Below are 15,600 nucleotides of genomic sequence, written 5' to 3'. Positions count from 1 at the left end.
TTCACTTCTTCAAATAAAGATTTGCAATCCATTCCTTTTGGTATTGCCATCAATTGCACGGTTCAAGAATAGAAACATGCATGCTCAGTGGAAATTAGGTACAAAGAATATAAGAGGCGCATGGGAAGAGATGTTTGATAGAAATCCACGGTAGTACAATCGAAAATGAAAACAGACAGAAACAAGATATTTTTGGTAAGACTCAGGATTTGCGAAATTGTTTGTAATAACCAATTGAAACTGGTAACTCAAACTTCACAGGTATTCTACAACCTTTACGACAATGATACATATTCCATATCCAGGAGAGTAACCTTTTCTTCATCAAGACTTTACTAGTACAGGGGCGCGCTCAAACTTTTCAAGATTACCTGTAGTGAAATATTGAAGAGACTAATACAATTAAAATAGTTCAGTACACAGTTTCTCAACATGATATGTAAACATATGAGTTAAAAATTTCCATTGTTCTTGCAGTGTCCACAGTTTTCAACTGAAATTATCTTCATAGGAGATATATAAGGTGATAAAAATTCAAACAAGTACAAATTTTAATTCATACATGGTCAAAACTTTTGCTTAACAACCACTTTTACGGAGAAAAGTCCTCCATTGGAAACTGACATAATGGTTTGGATACAAGTGAATCGATGTCGATGGTCGATGTCGTAACGTTATTTGAAGCTGACATTGCATAGTGTCCTTGTCAACATTGCGCTATTTCACGAGATCATTAAAAATATTTCAAAAAATATTTTTTGTAAAGAAAAAAGCAGAATTAGAACACGTCGAGTAGGAGGACGAAGAGAACGTTGATATAGAAAATCTGAATATAATCAATTATTATGAACTTGAGAAAAATTCTGTTCCAGAAAATCATAATCTTGAAGAGTGGTTGGAAAATCCTTTTACCGAGGATACGAAATGATTTTTATAATTGTACATCTAAAATGAGTGTGAAACTTGAGATACGTCAAAGACATGTTTAATAATCCAAAAATGTATCAGAGCAAATATAATCTTAACAGTCATATAATAGGACATTAGATAATTTAGCTTGCAATAATCAAGTTAAATAAACATGTATAAGCAAAACATCGTTTTTAAATACCTTTTTTATGGTCTATATAACTCGTTTTTTTTTTCGAGAGGTTGTTACGTTATCCTAGACAGACAGACAGGGTAGAGTATGATTGTTACGGTAGCGTTACAGACAGACAGACAGGTCATGAAATTTTGAAATTTCAGCGTTACGTAATTTATGAACAGTCCCTTATGTACCGGATTTTTCAATTAAATTGATTCCCACGCAACATTATAGTTGTTCTAACAAGTAACATTATAATTACAAATGTAAATTGTTTTAGGTTACCTTTTTTCCCTCCTGACCTTGATTATATTCAAATATATCTATCCATCTCTCTTATTTTGAAAACTAAAGACACATAAAATATGAAGATATTTGAACTTATTTCCAAAATCTCAATAAATACCAACTTACGATAACTATTATATATATCGTTTCCCAAAGTTGACTGAACTATTTAAGGTAACAATAATTTTATTAGAATTAATGTAAATTAGTTTTTCGGGAAAGGCTAAAAAACGTGTTCAACAGTGTTATATACAAAATATTAAAATACACATTCAGTGCAACCTGAGATATCTATATTGTGTGTATAGTCCCAGAATCTGAATTAATGCTATTATTTGAGATGGCTTGTTTTCTCGAGCAAGGCTGTCTGCTGTCTCGCTGTATAAAGAAATTATATGTTCTGGTGTTTCACCTTCTTTTTTATGAAATCTGTAGTAGATGTACATTCACGTGACATTATCCTGTCAAAAACCTGTCAGAATGCATAGGTTGTTTCGACTTAGGTCGATCAAAACCTTTTCGGACATAGTTTTCGAGAAACATTATCCAGATGGGATATACACTGCCAGTCGAATGCTGGACTGACGCTTAACAGTGTTGAATTAGCCCACTCTAACCCTATGAAAGGGCTAGAACATGTGAGTTATAGGAATATGTTTTCATAGATTTTTCTCTATAGGTTTGATAATTTCATATACTTGACTCAATGCGCTAACCTTTAGCCTTCAGTTCCAATAGGGAGAGCAAAATTTGAGAAACAAATAGACGACACCAAGGTATATATTAAAAAGAAGAATACAGTTTAATGATATCTGATAATATTTAAAGCAACCTATTAATTTAATCTTATACAGTAAAATATGATCATTCGTCTTCTAATCGCACTTCTAGTTTATTATCATATTTTGAGGTGACAGTTTTAATGTTATTGGCTTCTATGCCCATTTTTGCTCATAACATACCTATAACCATAGGTACTAGAATATTCTAGTGTCATTTTAAAGTACAAATCAGCTAAGAAAAGGCCAGACGCGTCATACCTGACAAAGGCCGCAATAATTTCCTTCTCTCTTAGGCCCATCCCATTTATGTGACAGTGGCGTTTTTTATGATTATTCGGTATTGTTAAAATAGAAATGCAAGTGCTAAATAGTCTGGCAACGCTGCACGTCTGCCGCATGGTCCAAATCAGAATTCGAAGGGAATCGTCGCGTAACCATGGATCTCTTACCATTGCGAGTCCCTCTACGATGTTGCCAAGCATTTACTTAGGAAGGAAATATAAATATAAAGGCAATATAAATAATTTGCGCTTATGGATGCGCAGATGCATAACCGACCGAACATCGGACATTCAGCATTTAGTATTGTTCGTTGTTCAGTAGATAGTGTGATTTATTGTGTTCGGTGTTATTTTTAGTCTGTGCCATAGTTTATTCTACAGATAGCGCTGTTTTTGAACATTAGGGGCAAAATCGTTTTAAACAATGTCCGCAAAAAAAGTTGGAAAGCAAGGTCTTATTATACGCAGCCAAGGACGAGAAATCATAAGCAATATTATTAATTTCATGAAAAACGAAGCAGATGAAGGAGTTACTATTCCTTTGAAAAATTACAGGTATATAGCAAGATTTAATTCGAGAAGTAGGTTGAAGGCTCCTTAAAAAAATTGGTTTCAGGTAATAATTTTGATTTTAAGATGTCCATTATTACGATAATTACGATAATTAAAATCTTGATGTCTATCACAGATATTTTTTTTTGTAGATGGCAGAAAATGCCAAACCGAAGAGAAAATTTGTGTGAATCACACGACATTCGCAATAAATTATCTAAAGAAGCTGATAGAATACCGTAACGAAGGCCGCAATATATGTTATACTGATGAAACTTACATACACAGCAGCCAATAAATTTCGCTTCCCCATAAAGTACAAACTAGACGAACTGTTACAACAACATGGGCACCATGTACTACGTTTACCTCCTTATCATTCAGAACTAAACCCGATCGAAAAAATCTGGGCATTAGTAAAAAATTGGGTAGCTGCGCACAATACAACATTTAAACTGTCCGATACGGAGGCACTCGCTATGCAAAAATTTGAGGAGGTATCGGAGCAAGAGTGGTATAATATTTGCCAACATGTTAAAAAATATGAGAATGACCTTATACAAAAAGAGCACATCTTAGACCACACTTTAGATCACTTAACATTTACAGTAAATACGGGTTCATCGGAAGAAAGTGAAGACAAAAACAGCGAGGACACTGATAGTTCATTAGAGGATGAACTAGAATGTTCGTCTCTAGTTTCTGATAGCGAATAATGTTTTTTTTAATTAACGACATAGATAAAATATTACACTCAACATGTGCAAAAACTGTGTTTATTATAAACATACCATGCACACCAAACCACTATGCAATAAACAGTTGATATTTCTATAAGATACTGTATATATATATATATATATATATATATATATATATATATATATAATTAACTAAGTAATATCCTTAAAATATATTTTTTTTGTATTTTTTAATCGAATAAATGTTTTGTTGCGAACTGCATTAATTTTTATTTAAATAAAAACCTACGCCACTGGTATATCAGTCTGAAGCGAAGGAGAGGGAATATTTTAAAGTGAGGCAGATGATTACTAATTGACGACGCCTGTGGCATTTTCTTAGTTGATTCGTACTTTACTTATCTACAAGTCATTAGAATATAATATGAGTTTAGTATAATATATCTAATGGCAATGTGAAAAGGAATATTCTTAGTTGATGGTTACGTCGTCTAAAGGTGTGCATATATGTTGTATGATTCACATTACACTTACGAATTTCTACCATTCAGACATTGTAATTAATTATATTTATAATCCATAAAATATTTTCATTTTACACGTTAGAGTTTGGGAAAATGTAAATAAATCAAATAGCATTAAACCTAATATTGCATGGCTGATTGAAGACCGCTCAGAAAAATTGCAAATAAACGAAAAAAGTTACATGTAGTTTAATGTATTTCATATCACGTAGATCTCGAATTATATATGTGAAAAATTTCCTGAAAACGATAAAATGAAGCTTGAAGCTAGAACTCGAGTTAATGATGTTATTTAAAAAACGCCAATATTGTCATTACAAAAGTAAGGATTATACGGAGGGGCAGTGCATCGAAGTTGAATAGTTTATTTATATAGTAGTCCGTGAATATGTTGGTTTATCCTATTGTGATTTTGTCCGTCACATTAACTATAATACAACCACTAATATTATGTGGGTGTAGAAGAAGGTAGAGGTATGCGAAAAGACCAATTGGTCAACCGAGATTTACCACCTTCTGGAATAAGTAATCTACTCCCAGTGTGCTACACAATATGAGAAAGTCCAAAGAGAAAGAAATATTGGTACAATAAATTCTAGATAATATGGCGAAATTAAGTGAAATTGGAGGCTCACAATTGAATATAATTTTCATTTCATATTAGAACACATGATAATTCCACCGATTGGTATATAAAAAATAGTTCGATTATGCATTAGGAGAAGATTTTAACGAATAGAATATAAAGAAGTTTTAATGTGATGATATAAGGTTTTCAAATAATTCTGCACTCTATATAGATCAATCCAATAACACTATCATCTGAGATAGATACAAACTATTTACATTACAATAAAAACAGTAAATTAAACCAAAACAAAAATAACTATATTTACTGTCCATCTACCAAGAGGCTAAAATAGTTATTATGCGGAAAAGTTACACTTGACGAAATCCTGTCCACTTCTTTATTGACCGACATAACTCGGTTTACGAGTTTATTTTATATCCTATATTGGGCAAATGTGTATTGCTCAAACTTTAGATGTTAGATCAAATATGAGTGATGTATTCTGGTTTGAAAAAATGTGAAGTTATTTTTCCCCAAATTCATGAAATATCTTTGCCATAAAAAGTTTGTATCATAAAAAAAACGAATCTTTTGTTGGATCTAGTTGGATTCTTTCTCGATTTGTACAAAGTCATTTGTAAACAAATTTAACTTCTTGAAAACTTTGATCCGGGGTTTATCTACAAATAGAATAAGCAAAATTTCCAATAAGAATCATCATTACCAAGCTCTTTTCAACACTCTTTCATTTTAAGATTTTGCCTTCCAAATAAAAGATGAATTCAATGAATCAGATATATGTGATGTCGATATTAATACTACTAATATTTGAATTTTCTCTATTCCATAATGATTGATGTTTTCGATTTCTTCGGGCCACTCGGTTGAGTGATGATATAGAATACAAACGTGTAGAAGACAAATTTATTCATGAGTGGTTGCAGTTGCCAACCATTAGGGATGTCGTTCTCGACAAAAAGTCGATAAACGACAAATTCTCATTAAAAGATATCATATAAAAGATATTACTGTTTCCTCCTTTGGAGAACGGCAGACCACATTTTCAAAATGTTAAATTTCTGATATAATTTCCAAAAATAAATCGAAAATGAAAACTACTAATTATAAGACAGTCACAAATTCCACGGAAAGTGAAAAATTATTATGCAAATAAATATTGACGCAACTGTGAAAAGCTTTCAATAGATTACCTTCAATCGTCTTCCATTTTTTCCAATATAAATGCTCATTGTGTCTAATTATAATGACACAACAGTTATAAACTAAGTATTAGGGAATATTGTGGTCATGATGATTATCGCCAAGACAACGTAATCTACACGATTCTCTGTATGTACATTACATGAACACGAATTCCACGATAGATTTTGACAGAATAAAAATAATAGGGACTGAAAGATATTTTCATGAAATTCTTCAAAAACAAGAAAATCTTCATTCCAAAACCAAAATTAGGTTCTCGTATAAAGATAATGTAACAATAATAACAAAAAGTTGAATATTGATATTGAATATTCATCTATGACTGCATTTTCCATGATTGAAAAAATTGTTTTATATATATATATATATATATATATATATATATATATATATATATATATATATATATATATATGTGTGTGTGTTTTTCAACAACAGTGCAATATCGAACATCAAAACGTAACTGAAGCCAAAGAATTTATCCATCGAAACATATATCTCAAAATTTTGAAATAAGATGAATCTAATAAAACTTTTATCATGAAATCAGAAGAATAATGAAATTAATAAACAATAAGACTGCAAAACTTACTTACAAAAAAATTATACCCCAAGACTGCTTATCAAAAACAAAATAATGCTCTAATTCGATCTTGGGAAGACAAACTTTTTATTCCGCCCTCAGATGCAGAAAAATTTTAAATTCCCAATGCCTTACCCCCTGTAATATATGGTTTACCAAAGCTGCACAAGTCTGACACTCCCCTTCGACCGATTGTGTATAAGTATTCAAACTCCTCTTACTCCATTATCTAATTATTTGAATAATATTTTGAAAAAAAATTTATACCAGAACAAATACTAATCAAAAACACATGTGATTTCAAAGACAAAATTGAAAGTATAGAAATTGCTAACGAATATGTATCTACTTTGTTAGATGTAGTTTCTCTATATCCAAGTATTTCTATTTCCATTGTGAAAAATATATTAATAAAAAAGGGACAAAATTTGAGAATATACAGAAATACCTCAAAACGAATTTATTGAAGCTCAAACATACTTGAGGAAACTGTCCTGAGCAAACTTGATATAAATATTCCATTCTTTCTCCGATATGTAGATGATTACCTTACTTCCGTACCATAGAATCAAATTGAAAACAGAAATTAAAAAATTCAATTCTTATCATAAAAACCTTCACAACAATTCACAATCGAAATCGAACAAAATAATAAAATCCATTTTCTTGATGTCAGATTATATAAAATCAACAATAAAATGAGAACAGAATGTTATACGAAACCAACTTAGTCGTCAAGATATTTAAACTTCAATTCGTGTCATCCTATGTCACAAAAAAGATCGGTGATAATAAGTTTGGCTGATAGATCTATCCAACTATCAGATCCCGTATTTAGATATTTAGCTATTCAAAAAGCAAAAACTGCATTGAAAGAAAATAATTATTTGGAAAAAATGATAAATAACATATTCAAGAAAAGGATAAATAGACACAACAATCAATTGGAAAACGAAACATAAAACATTTCTCCTTTCCCAACAATAATAGAATCATTTCAATAAATATTATATCAGTATAAGCCATACAGAGCATAATGCATTATCCATATATTTCACTAAATTAAAAGCTAATACACCAAAAAACAAAAGAAGTAATATTATATATCAAGTGCCTTGTACTAATTGTGAGGCTGTCTACATAGGGCAAACATCTCAGTATTTAGAAAATAGACTAAGAGGTCATCAATACGATAAAAAAATAGAGCTTCATTAACGAAACATGAAATATCAAAAAACCATAAATTCATTTATAAAAATTCAAAAATTCTTGAAACGGAATCTAATACACTAAAAAGAGAATTTTTATAAATGGTTCACATTCATAAGAACGAAAAAGCTATAAATGATAAAAAAGACCTAAATAATATAAGTAAAATCTATTTTATGAATTATAATGAAACTAGAAATAATTTAATTGATTACTGCTTATATTTGAGATGTAAAGACTAAGGAAAAATCAATTTTTGTTATTAGAACAAAGTTCTAGTTTGATTTTAATAATCATGATGAAGGTGATCTATTGATCATTATAAATACGCAAATTGTGAGTGTCAATATCATATTTTGATAGAGACGTGCAGAAAACTCGAAACGTCAGTTTTACCTAAAACAAGAAGATCTATATATCTATCTATCTATCTATATATATATATATATGTATATATATATATATATATATATATATATATATATATATATAAAACTGTAATGAAAAAATAAAATTAACAATTGTAAAAAATCGACAAAATCGTTTTTCTAACTTCTCATTATTTATTTCTCAGCATTCTTCTCTCCTAAATATTCAAACCGAACGTGAATCATATATTGTTTGTGGAGCCACACATTTTGCGATTTAAAAATGCTTTTATTATTTTTAAGGAGATAACATATTCGATATTCTTTTAGAATCTCTTACTGACTTCCTTCCCCATTTTAAATTCAGGTTACAGCTTCTTATCCTCGTTTTATAAATGAAACTTCGTCGTCTCCAAAAATTTGGTGTGATTTATTTCAAGGGATTCAACATTCAATAAGCAGAAGTAAGATTATAACTAGTAATAGTCTAAGATCCCACCGCTTGATCTTGCATGTGTCTGTTTTTTGATGAAATTAAATTTAATGGATGTATGGAATGGATTAAGGATAGGTTGCCTTGTAAAAATTAGCCGCAATTACCTGTGATTAATTTTAATGTCATTAATATACTAATATGACTTGCACTGGTTTTTTAAAACAATTTCTATGCAAAATTAAAGTTTTATATACATTGAACATGAAAATTCATGGTTGCACAATGGCCGCAAACAGAGGTTGCCATGATTTTTGTGAACGACTCTCGCTCCAGGTATGTGGAAGTGCAAGAGAGAAGATGCAGGCATTGTTACGTGCTGTTACCAATAGTATAAAGTTGTGAAAATTAAGTTTTATTATTTTTTCACTTATCATTTATTAAACATAAATTTTTTGGCATAATTACAATTTTCATCGCTTCTGTAAAGACCCATTTTTCATTGTAAAAGCTTTCTACAGAATTTTCATGCATACTTAGACTTTTGTTTTCATATATATATATATATATATATATATATATATATATATATATATATATATATATATATATTTTGATTCGCATCAAATAAGTAGCTATGGGTCAGCCGCGTATGGCCTAGACGAAGATGCGTTAGAAGAACTTTATCTATGCTATTTTTCGGTAGTATTGACCTTGGTTTTACTGAGTCTTTCACTTCACGAAGTTTATATGTAGACTTTGACCATTTGTTCTCCCATTCATTGAGTACTTTATGATTTAGGATTAAGCTAAGGGAATCTATGAATATGAGGTTATTAGGTTCGTTTGATGAAGCGGCGATGTGTGTAGCTCGATATATTGCATATAATTCAGCAATGAAAGCGGATGGGGTTGGAGGAGTATTTATTTGGAGGTTGGTGTAATGATTGCGATACCCGTATGGTTGGTGTGGTGTTTGTCGAATGAGATGAGCTGGGTAATGCATTTGCTGCTTTTTCTTGTCCATGGTGGAGTCTGAAAATATTCGATAGGAAGGCACTCAGGAAGGAAGAAATTTAATTCGCTTAGATCTGATCTAATTCAAGTACAGAAAAGTTAGTGTTCTGTGTTTATTTGATAAAAGATTTGGGAATTTCTTGGAAAAGCATTGTTGGAGGGTAGCATTGGAAGGATTGGATTTCACTTTGGCTGATAGGTTCAAATATATTCTTTTGTCTCCTAAGGATGATTCCCCTGATTCACATTACAGACTTTCCACTGGTGTTCTTTTGAATGCACCTGTTACCAAAAGTAAGGCTTGCATTGTGAAAACTGTCGAGTTTTTTCAGATGCTTTTTTTTAGCTGTTAAATATACAAATGATCCATAGTCTAGTTCTGATATAAGTGTTTGGTACAATGTTAGTAATATCTGTCGATCTGCACCCCATTTTTTGTTTGTTGCGTTTTCAGTGAGTTTGGTCGTTTGTTGCAAGCTATGAGAAGATTTCTAATATGACGATTTCAGCTTAGTGTCTGCTAAATAGTATACCGAAAAATTTTATTAATATTTTAATTTTTATTTCTTTATTATATAGTTTTAATACCGGTACGTTTGGTATATTCTTTTGTCTTAAGAAAAGAATGTACCAAAAAGTAAAACCAGTTTTTTGTGATCACAGTTCTAATAGGTAAAAGCCTGACTTTGTAAGAAGAGATTTTTTATATTTTTTCCTTTACAATAAACAACCAAATCATCTGGGTATAGTCGAGCTTTTACTGGTAACTTTAATTTTTTTGGATGTCGCTGATTGCGATGATAAAGAGTGTGAGACTTATGATTGATCCTTGAGGTATACCGAAATATGTGTTTTCGGAGGTAGTGCCGTTGGTTTTTATTTTAAATGTTCGATTTCTCAGGTAGTGACCTTGTATATTAACTTCGTATAACACGTCAGAGAAAATAGCTAAATAGGTATTTTTTAGGGCGAATGCTTCGTTGATTCCACTTTCTAGTCTATGATATTATCCAGGGCTCATCTATGTTGTCGAAATCCGCTTTGTTTCGGTCCAGATCAATCTGTTATCTATACTTATTACCATTAGTTTGCACATAGCACATGTGAGAGATACAGGTCGATAGGATTCAGAATGGGTTCTAGTGTTTTGTGGTTCTAGTATTGGAATTATTATGGACTCATGCTGATTTTCAGGGAAGTTATACTGAAGCCAGATGGTATTGAACAGGTTAAGGATATATTCTTGAGCAATTGAGGGGAGATCTTTCAAGAAGACAGCTGGTATTTCATCTGGTCCTGGTGACGTTTCTTTCAGGCTGGAAAGAGCTTCATCATATTCTTGGGTAGTAATGGGTTAATTTATGGGTTCATTTTGATCGAACTGTATCATTATCTTATCCTTTTCTTCTCTCTTATGAGTAATAAAATTATCATCCTACTTACATGTGCTGGAGCCGTTTTTGTAGGTGATAGCTGGTATTGAGACTATTTTGGATATAGGTCGTGATGGTGATTTGGTTTTCTGTTGTTATGAATAACTATTGAATAGTAGTATAGTCCAGCCGATCCCAGGAAAGAGCCGGTTGGTTCACACATAGTGAGGTCAATATATGAACCCTGCCCTGACTGTATGTTAAATCTAGTTGTTCTTCCATCAATTAAGATAGAGAGATTTGTGTCATCAAAAGTATCTCCTAATAAACGACTGTAGTTTATTGATGTGGATCCCCACATAGTGTTATGGACATTGAAGTCCCCGACTATTATTCTAGGTTGAGGAATTTGTACCAATATATCAGTTATTTCTTCAGCATCTACTTGATATGCAGGAGGAATATATAAATTGCAAATATTTACTTTTTGGATTAGTATGTAGCTGCGGCTAGGTTTGTAAGGATCGTAATTTCTGCAGCATGGAGAGATTATTCCACAATTATTTCAACTCCTCCGCTAGCTATTTCAGTATTCATTCTTGTAAAATATTGTTATTGAAATTTGTTTCTTGAAGACAAATAACTTTGCACTTCTGTTTGAACAGGATGTCTTGCAACATTGGTAAGTTGTTATGAAAGCCGTTGATATTCCATTGTAGAATATATGTAAGGTCTATGAGGTTGTAGAGGAAAATAGAAGAAAGAAAAAAATATCGAAGTGAATTATTGGATCAGTTGGTTAATGTTTGTTTGAGATGATTCACTTTCTGTTTCTGAAAGGTCTGTTTCCGATTTGTTCAATTGCAGGTGAAGAAACTGTTTCTTATTGAATTTAGTGCATCTGCTTTTGATAGATCGTGCTCAAAGAAAGGGTAAATTTTTGTTGGTATGTCTATTAATGCAGTTCATCAATCATCTGTGTAGTTCTTTATTGGATCTTATTGAAGCAGATGAATCGTAGACATTTTCAAAAAGGTCAGATATCTGGTTGTGATCGAATAAGAAAGGTGGATTCTGTCCAGAAACGATTTTTCTGATTCCATAAGAATTTTCTGTAGAGATGCCTGGTTTATTTTTACGCTTTTTATTTGACCTATTTGTTTGGGAAAAGAAGGTTTCTTAGGGTTGTTTTGCTCCTCTCCTTCTGTTTGAGAAGGAGGCGTAATTATTTGCTCGTAGCTGCGTTTGGTGCTGCTTTGCTGAATTTATTTTATATTTATGGCGGATACATTCTGGGAGTGAAGTGTTATAGGGGTTTCTGATGAGATCTCATTGTGTGCTTGTGGAGTATTGGCTTCGGTATTTTGGGGTTGCAGGGAAGGTTGGGTAAGGTTTTGTGGTAGTTTAGTTATTTGAGGTTCGCCATAATTTTGTAATTGAGAGTTCTCACAGTTTTCTGTAGTATGAGCTGGTTTTTTGCATGTAAAACATAGTAGTAAACATATCTTGGGATAGATAAATTCTGTAGCTGGTGGTCTCATATTATGTGATCATTAGACATTCGGGTATTTGGATTGTGGATGGTGAAATAAAGTTATTCCGGAATTTTGGAGCTAATTTTGAGGAAAGACATTAGTGAGAGTATATTGAGACCTTAAGTTCATCGATTAGAGCTGAGTGTGGTATGGTGGAGCATACATATGAAAGTATTAATCTTTCGGAAGGTGTTATAAGCTTTCAGGTTTGGATCGGAGTGTGGTTAATAAATATCAGCCCTTCATAATAGGTCATGAAGCGTTCTACAATATCTTCATTTGCGAGGTACATGCATATTCTATTGTTTGACAGCCTCGATGTGAATAGTATATTTTTTGGACCGATTAGTTCTTCAAGTGATATCAGGTAATCTTGAATTTTCAGGTTATCCATAGCTGGAAAAAGAATTTCTTGATGTTTTGTAGGAAATAGTGGTTAGCTGAGTGCAGATGAGTACGTTTTTGTAAGGTTTGTATTCTTAGAAAAATTTGCGCTTTGATTCGAGAAGACGGACCTGTTTTGTTTCTAGCTATAGTTTTATAAATTTTTAGAACTGTGATAACTATTGAAAAAGAGTTATTTTAATAAGAACTGACACTTTCTGTGTTAACGTTACAGTTTCCAGAGCCGGCTAAGAGTGAATTTGTTGACGGTGATTTTAATTTTATTATAAACAAAATTCAATTAAAACTATTATGAAGGTAATTGATGTATATAATATCAAATTATTTTTTTAAATAAGGGGAGAAGATGTTTATAGTTTCTATAAGGCAAAGTAATATTTTGTAGCAGTTGCAATAAATTATAGAAGGAAATAGCAGAAAAATATGATTTGAGGAGTGAGAAAGTGAGGAAGCCATTTAGTTTATAGGCGCTATAGAAGTGATAGGGAAAAGGTAAAAATTGAATTTAACAAATTCATATTTGTCGAAAAAATAAGAATTTGCGTTGATAATTATAGTTCATCCAATTATTGAGAACAATATAGATCAGAATAAAATGCTCACCTTATATTCTTCTCATCTTAGCATTAATTGCTCCGTGTGTGTCTGAAATTCAATTGAATAATGATTAGTTTCTAGGGATAAAAGTACATTCATTATTTCACCACATTTTTGGAATGTGCTATTTTTCTCAATTTTATAACTATATCTCATGTTACTTCTACCTCACACACTTCTTTGCTTATTAAACATGGAAAATCAATACTTCTAAATTAATCTAGGAAAATAACTGCTCTCTGCGGCTGTAAAGTAAATCATATATATTTAGTTTCTAAGAGAATACATGCAATGATATTGATTCATAAAGATTGATTTGGAAAATTTACTGTCATCTAATGGATTTTAGTCAGGTTCCCTTTCAAATAGCTTAACTATAATTATTATTGATATTTTTTCATTTTAAAATATGTGAACAAAGGATGTATGAAGTCATGGTTAGACTGATAGCTGACATCCACTTAAACCGTATTGAGAATCATAAGACATTTATTGACATTTCTACCTAATATAACCTGACAATGACAATTTTACATGAATTAATAGATCACACATCATATTTATATCAAAATAAGTTCTTCTCCAACCGCACAAAAATTTTCTATCAAAAAATATATCTGAACTTAAATAGGCTTTCAGTTAGTTACATAAACCTAAGTTTTCAAAAAATTGTATCCAGTATTCCAGATCCTTTCAGACCATTATTCATTTATATGAAACATATTATCCCTAAACAATTATGTCGAAAATATATAGGATTTCAAAGAAAAATATGATTAATTTGAATTAAATATCTATTCACTTTATCAGATATAATTTCTTTACAGTCAAATATTTTGATTACAGTTCTTATAGACACTTCAAAAAATATAATTCGGAAATATAGAGACATATCTCAAGACGAATTCAATGAACATGTAGAACTTTCATTCACTTCATCTTACATCCAATTCAAGAATATCGTATCTGAACAACATGATCTGTTCTATGAGGGCCTATTTGCAATTGAAAATAGTGAGGCAACTATCTCAAAGAAACTCAATATAAATATTCTATTAACTTTACATTACTTGTATGACTTCATGTATACGCTTTATCTTCAACCACCTTTACAAAAATAAATCTTAGTAGTATAGATATTGTTAGTTATTGTAATTTCGTTTATTTATGTTTAACGTAACTAAAAGTTCGAAAACATGTGGACTCTCGAGATGTTCGTTTATCCTATCGTGAAATTTCCCGTTGTGTTAATTGTACCGTAATGATAGTCATGCGTGTGTGTTGTTTGTGAACGAGGGCATGGAAACTCGCTGGTGCGGAAGGGGAAAATGTACCGTAGCGTACTCTCTTGGTTCCTTAGCACAACTAATACGTTTATAGATTTGACGGTGGGTAATACTATGGGCTATGATACCAATCACAGAACAGCATTGACATTGGACATAATATACCAACACCAACTTTTTAATCTCGTTCTAGTATGTGTTCAGTTGGAAAGAAACGTTTTTGTTTTGCTCACGAAAGACTGCCTGGGGAACCCAGGCCGGTTTTATGGGCAACATAACAGGAGATATAAAAATATGTACAAAAATAACGCAGTCTGCAGATTAAATTGCGCAGAGACACCACATTCTCTCAGAATGTGATACATTACGAAACTCTAGAGCAATACGCCTGGGAGCGTATGAAATAGAAGATGAAGCAGGCAGCTACAGCCACCCTACAATCTGAGACGAGTGTATTAATAGATTCCCAGAAGGAGAACACAATAGATCTTTGGATGGCGGTGTTTGTGATACCCTAATATATACATACGTCCATGTATTTGTCATTATGTCTTTATTATGTATTTTTTCGACTGCATTGAAAAAGTGTCGTTTGTCTCTTATTCTTGTCATAATTAAAAATGAAAGTATATCTGAGACCAACTTTCGTCCAGTTCTTTTTCGAAACAATTCAATTCAATGTTTCGAAAAATAACTGGACGGAAGATTTTAGTTTGAAATTTATTTCCATGTCAGTTTAGTGCTGCTATTGAAACAAGAGATGGCCATAAATAGTGAACTCCAG

General features: G+C 31.6%; 1 protein-coding gene across 3 annotated transcripts in view; it reads right to left on the bottom strand.

Annotated features, from left to right (window-relative positions):
* Positions 1-15,600, bottom strand: part of LOC130450717 (metabotropic glutamate receptor) — a 566,010-nt gene that overhangs the window by 400,773 nt on the left and 149,637 nt on the right. For 2 of the 3 annotated variants that reach the window (XM_056789302.1, XM_056789301.1), the window contains exon 1: positions 13,537-13,579. The gene's annotated coding sequence lies outside the window, so the exon portion shown is untranslated. Of the gene's footprint in view, positions 1-13,536; positions 13,580-15,600 lie in introns of those variants that run through there. The other variant, XM_056789300.1, reaches the window with a different exon arrangement.

The sequence above is a fragment of the Diorhabda sublineata genome, chromosome X (genome assembly GCF_026230105.1).
Source record: "Diorhabda sublineata isolate icDioSubl1.1 chromosome X, icDioSubl1.1, whole genome shotgun sequence".
NCBI classification, from domain to species: Eukaryota; Metazoa; Arthropoda; class Insecta; order Coleoptera; family Chrysomelidae; genus Diorhabda; species Diorhabda sublineata.
This window is presented reverse-complemented; position numbering and strand designations above follow the sequence as displayed.